Here is a 6,439-nt window from a genome sequence, read left to right as displayed (position 1 = left end):
TCTGTTTCTCCCTTAATATTAGTGTCAGATTCAAACCAATGCAGTTCTGGGGTGCTACCTTGCTACTGAAAAGGCACACCAAGTATGATTGAAATCCGGGTCGGTCGGGTCCCAAAGTGTCTGATTTCACGTGAAATGACCCAAATGCATTCATATAAATCTACCATCTCTTATGTTAAAGAATACTCGAATTAAATAACAGTTACGAACAAACAGTATTGTCAGTATGATTTTCACGAACGGCAATATTGGAGCTAAGCTACAGTAACAAAGTAAATACAATGAGTGTAAAATGACAAAATTAAGAAGCTGGGATTCTGATATACCAGAGGTACTCTAACAAGGAGATAGAACACTGACGAATGTCTCCATAGGAATAAACGGTGTGAAATCGTAACGCCAAAACGTCGAATGCCTGCTTATCTCCCGCCTACTTGGCAACAAGAGCCAATCGGTTGCTGAGCTGTGGCATCATTGATCCAATCATCTCATCGCATCGACGCAAGCGCAAAAAATAGCTTTTACGACGGCTCGTTCCTCATCAGCTGTTGCCATGTGTGTGGCACGTTTTCCGACCGTACCGTAACCAGGTAGTATAATGGGATTTACCCGCCAGATGTACAACAGTCTTGGGAATCCTCATACAGACGAAAGGTACGTGATTTGGAGGAAATATATGTCAAATGTTGGCACGTATATTACTTTATCCTCCGCTTCCACATTTGTTTTTTTCCGTGTGTGTTAATAATGTGGTGTTTCAGACTCCATGACATCCGTAGGTAGGTCTACTACTGTATGCTAAAACTACAGCACCTCGCCTCCAACATGAGCTCGACTTTACAAAAGCGTTTGATTCTAGGCTGCTTTAATCGTTCAATGTCTTGGCAGATATATTGTCAGTCTGTGTAATCTGACGTTGCTTGTGCATCTTGCTTTGGCTAGAACTTCTTGCTAGAACTAGCTTGTTGTCTGGGGTGTAGTGGGCATGGTACACGGGGGTACGCAGTCCACCCACGCCACGTCTCCTGAAGTGATTTAAAAAAAAAACTTCTGCCCATGTTTGAATACAAAAAAGGAATGAGCACATGGCAGTATAGCAGGTTCGTTTTTATGTCAAAGGAAAAAAAAACTCCGATGAGTTGCAAACTGTGCCTACTGACTATTTTAGTTGGCTGCCTGCATTCGTTATTCTTGAAGATGTGGGATCGAAATTGTATCAAACATTCATTGGCTAACAATTTCATTAAGGTGACTGACAGTTAGTCGTGTTTTACATAATAATTGGAAGTCACATCTGAAAATAAAGATTGGCTAATGTTACACGGCAAAGTGTTTTCGTGTGTTAGTTGACAGCTCTTGGGACGAAGCGACATCCGTTTTGGTTTGGGAGGCTATTGTGATAACTCGTAGCCTAAGTGCTCAAGCTTTAGAGTAGGACATGTTATATTTCTCTATAAAGATATGGTGGCTAATTTCATGTCGTTGTGCAAAATAGTAATGTTCTCCCTTATGCCATTTCAGATGCTGTCAGGAACCAACATGAATTTGTCAGACCACCAATGCAGCATGTATGCACAGACTCCAGGGTTCCCCCCAGCATTTCACAGAGAAGGCGGCCATCTGGACGACAAACACCTACCACCTTGACCATTTTGACTAACAAATATCATCGTAATGGTATTGTGATGGTTTTCATCCACATAGGAAGCAGATAATGGCCTAGTGTTGGTGTTTATTTAACTTAGTTGTCCGAACCAACGAATGTTTCATAAAAAAGTAAACTATTTGCACCATCCCACCATTACTGTGGTGTGTTTTCTTACAGTCTGTTGTAGTTCTTGCTGTATTGAATCATGAATCAACAACGAAATGTAAATAATAAACAACATTTATTAAAAATAAATATAATGACCCAATTGGACATTTAAAAAACATAATTCAAATTGTATAGTAATAATTCAATTGGTGTTTAGGCACAACATCTTCCTCCCCACTCTTCCCTGCAATCTTGACTTCCTTGTCTCAACCTCCTGATTGACCTGTTTTAGTTCACCCCCCAATCGGCACATGATAAATTTTTTGGAGGCCACACGTTCAATGGCCTTCGCATGGGCTGGGTGGGCATGCGTGATTGCCTCAAATGCTCCCTCGTTTGTTATGGCCGCCTGGAGGGCCTTTGTCAATCCCCTTTTCCCCCAGACACGTGGCAGCACTTTTTTAATGGCCATCTCTGACCTCCTCACTGCCAATTTAAAGGCCTCAGAGGGGTTGTACAGTTCTGCAGTGCTGTGGAACTGTTTGTTCCTGAGGAAGGATCCTTCCCTCATGGCAGTGCTGTAGGAGTGCTCGCTGTTATTGTGACCAGTGAGAACACTGTCGCACTCCCTGCACTGCCCGAGTTCAGGATCCTCCCCCAGTTTCCGACAGACCCAGCCGGCCACATAGTCCAGGGCTTCCCGCTCCCCGTCCAGCAGGTTGTCCCCAGTCATGATGCCCTGTGATAACCAAGACACACAGAGTATTTAATGCTTAGATGTAGATAGTGTGTAGGCTGTCAGTAAATATCCATATCTTAATTGAATATTGATCAATTCCTACAAATCAGTTACCTCCTCAGTAGCCCAGGTGTCAGGCTGGGTTTGCTGTGTTGCTTCATCCTAGAGGACAAAAACACATTGCCATGATTTTTTTTTTTTTAATGTATTGACCTTGATGCAATGCAACAATGCATTGAAATCCAGTGAAATGGCTTGTGTGAACATGTTGAACAATGATGAGGATGGGGGTTTGAATTAAGCCAGGTCGTGACATTACTGTCAACAATGTTGTCTACTGTAACTGGCAATAACTATTGACTTTAAGACAACATGTTGATAGAATTTGTTTTTCCATGTCTTTCTGAGGTGTTGGTCTAACCTGCTTTCTGCCTCCTTCTCCCTGGTTCACAAATGGAGTTGCACCGTCAGGCAGGCAGTTGGTGCCACTTCCCTGCACCTCAAAGAGCCCCGCAACTGAAGCACTTCTCAGGGCTGCTGTAAATTCTCGAGTTGTGGGGTGGAAGCGATGCCCTCCTTTACCCCGGATGACTGAGAAGAGGTTCTGCAAAAGAGGGTATGTACAGTATACACCATTGTCAGTTATGAGTAGGTTGCAGCCCTTTTCATTGTCCCTGGAGTGAGCATTGTTACATACCTCCAGGCAGTCCTGGTTTAATTTGGCGGTGCAGAGCTTTGGAATTCCCTCGGATTCCAGATCTCCTTGCAGCTTCAGCACACTTCTAATGGTCGTCACCAAACCTGCATGGCAGGGGGGTGTCCTTCGAGATCTGCAGAGGACCAGTGTTTTAAGCAAAATCCTAAAATTCTCAATATTGCGAGCTTTTTCATATACTTAGTTCATTTCATAGTTAACGTACCCAAACTTCCATGATGCCACCCATTCCAAGCTGCACTTCAGATAATCCAGCCTGCTGGAATTGCCAGTTAAAGGACGGCGCCAGTATTTCTGGTCCTTCAGGCTCCTGCAGAATCAAAATTGATTAGTAACTAACTTATTGTACTCTGGAACATCTTAAACTCATTAAGTACAGCCTCAATCAAGCTTTGTACGTTCTGGTTTTTAGTAGGGGGTTTACCTCGAGTTCAGGACATCGAACAAGCGGTCCAACCTCTCCACGAAGTTGGCTGTGTTCAATGCCTCCTCCTCGAGGGTGCCGTTCAGAACCATTGTCTTCATTCCTTTTATGGGCAGATGAAGGAAGATTAACTGTGTGGGTGCAACTACAGTCTTGCCCAACGATATTTGTGTCCGTTAACTTAATTCCAAACTTTCATTTCCAAGTGTAGTATTTACCAGCTGCCACGGAGTGCGAAAACAACTGAGTGGCCAGTTTAACTCGCATGTTCATGAAGGGTGGCAGGTTCAGGTGCTTCTCTGTTAATTTCGGTGCCATGCGGATGGTGCTCCTCTTGTCCTCAACATAGAAGGCTTCGAGGTGCCTCCACGACACCTCTGTTCCTTCAATCTTTGATAATAGACATGTAACATGTGAATGTAACATTGAAATGCGTACTCTGCTGTATAATTTGCGCACAGATATGGTTTCATTATAGTCTTACATGTATTGGGTTCTTTTTCAAATTATTCCTCACTGATTTGAAGAGGTGGGGAACATCAAATATCAGTGGGATTTGTTTCCTGAGCTGCAAGCAGTGGGAACCACTGCCTTGCGCCTCAATACTCAGAGAGGCCCCAAGGTCCTTCATGGCCCTAACATTAGTTGACCCCTGGTCACAAACGACACATTTCACCTGAAAGTAATACACAATTGATATTGTCATTGTTAAAGTAATACACTACTTGTCAGAAATGATTAATTTCGTTATGTATTTACCATCAAGATAGTGGTGGTCAGGTTCATAGATTAGTAAAATCATAGGTTAATGGACACTTGTCAAGCCTAACAAACCTCGAGTCCAACACTTTCCAGTAACTGGATGGCCTCTTCAATTCTCTCGGCGATCTTACTGCCAGCCATGGTGCCGTCGCACATAAAGAAGGCAATTGCCTAACCAAAAAAAGGGGGGGGGGGATTGTATGGGTTGTCTGTCGGTGTCGTATGTTGTGAATTTCTGTGAGTTACTACTGTTGTGCATACCTGCTTCCATTTGGCACATATGCCTCGAGCCATAAACACCATGGCCTGTGTGGCTGGCCTACCACTGCTCGTGAGGCCATCGATGGAATCCAGACGGATGTTGTAGTCCAGATGCGCCTTCACAGTCATCTCGTCCAACACCAACGCACACATCCTCTCTGTGTTTGGAGAGCTGGCGGTTTTGGCTCTGATTAGGTTCAAAACGCCATAGAGGAAACCAGGCTGTGGAAAAAAGAGCATACATTATTGATGGTGCTTGTTGCACAATTAAAATTTAAAACTTCATAATACAGTATTTTTCTAACTTGTACCTCAAAGTTGCCAAGGCTGGCCTTAAGGTGCCTTTGAAGCGTCATTGGTGATGGCAGCTGGAATATGCCCCTCAGCTCTCCATAGCACCGAGGGCTATGGTGATGGAGTCGGAGTGCGATTGTTTTAATGTGCTTTGGGTACCTCTGGCCATGGTTACCCACTCCGGTTAGAGCCAATTGGTGTTTCACAAAATTCTCTGCTTGTGGTGGCAGGGATTTTGGTTCTGGAGCACAGGTCTCCCTCCTTCGCTGTGCATAACTGTACAGACAGATAGACAGACAGACATCACTTGGTGGTTTGAGTAAGGAGTACTGAAGTGTCCATAACTGTCCAGTACCGTGACGGTACGGATGCGAAGTATGTGTACATGAAGCTTGCATGTGAAAAGAGCTGTATAACTGTTGGGTTCAGTTTTGGGATGCGTACCTTTGCTGCAGTTTTTTAATTTTAAGGGCAACTCTGTAGCGATACTGCCTGAATTTTAGCCTCTCCCTCCTCAGCAGTGTTTTCAGCTGTGCAATTTCCTTTGACAAAAAGCATTTGGACAGGTATTTGGTACTGAGAGCAAGTGTGTTAACAAATGAAATAATCATTGAAACACTACATTTTATGTTTGCTTGGGTTGGGTCATCATAACCCTCAACTATGATCTTTTACCTTCTCCTTTCTTTGCAGCAGTGGCTCTAGGTCTACAGATGTGCCAGCCTGCTCCCACGGACCCTCCACGGTGTCCATAGGTATGTTTACAGCTGCATGAATACACAGTGGGAAGAACAAATTGGCACATCCTTTAGAGCTGGGGTGGGGGACTGCTTTCATTCAGGGCCGTAACATGAACACAAACCATGATTTCCCCCCTGCAGCCACCTTTTTAGAATGGACCCTACATTCATGGTCAATCTACTGTTAATGATAAAATGTCAAAGCTGGTATGGAACCACAGACTGGCCCGTGTATCAATTGTTTGTATTAAAGTTCAAGAAAAAGCCCAGTTACTCATTTTCTATTTGTGTTATTTCCACGTAGAACCCCATGTACTCATCTTCTGTCTTTGCATTACCTCTTTTTTTCTGGACAGGACTGACCGGCTGCTTGAAAATGACCGGGACGGCACCTGGAGCCAGACGTGTTCTTTTGCCCTTAAAGAGAATACGGCAACTGTAATGTGGACTGTAATAGCTACTACTGTAATAGTATAAAAGTTATCATCCACAGATGAAAATAAATACTTGGTCTCCTGCTTGTTTTAGTGGCCTACAATATGTGTCTGTTGTGCTACACCTGTGTTCATACACTGTTTACATACTTGTGATAAGTAAAAATTTGTACATGCATTCGTTGCATTGGGCATGGTCAGTATACCTACTTTGAAAAGTATGTCTTTCTGCCTGAAATGGTCTTCACAGATCATGTATCCGCGTCTTTTTGCCTCCTCAGCGGTCATATTGGATGGCAGGTCTGCCCTCCGGG

At 43.8% G+C, this 6,439-nt stretch overlaps 1 long non-coding RNA gene across 1 annotated transcript; it reads left to right on the top strand.

Annotated features, from left to right (window-relative positions):
- The first annotated feature begins 330 nt into the window (after positions 1-330).
- On the top strand, positions 331-6,209 carry LOC134467382 (uncharacterized). The gene is made up of 5 exons (XR_010038528.1): positions 331-654; positions 1,522-1,677; positions 2,955-3,111; positions 5,645-5,706; positions 6,048-6,209. It is a non-coding gene; the product is annotated as an uncharacterized LOC134467382 (long non-coding RNA).
- Positions 6,210-6,439: the final 230 nt, after the last annotated feature.

This window comes from Engraulis encrasicolus, chromosome 2 (assembly GCF_034702125.1).
Source record: "Engraulis encrasicolus isolate BLACKSEA-1 chromosome 2, IST_EnEncr_1.0, whole genome shotgun sequence".
NCBI lineage: Eukaryota > Metazoa > Chordata > Actinopteri > Clupeiformes > Engraulidae > Engraulis > Engraulis encrasicolus.
The sequence above is the reverse complement of the archived record's forward strand: the minus strand, read 5'-3'. Positions and strand labels throughout refer to the sequence as shown.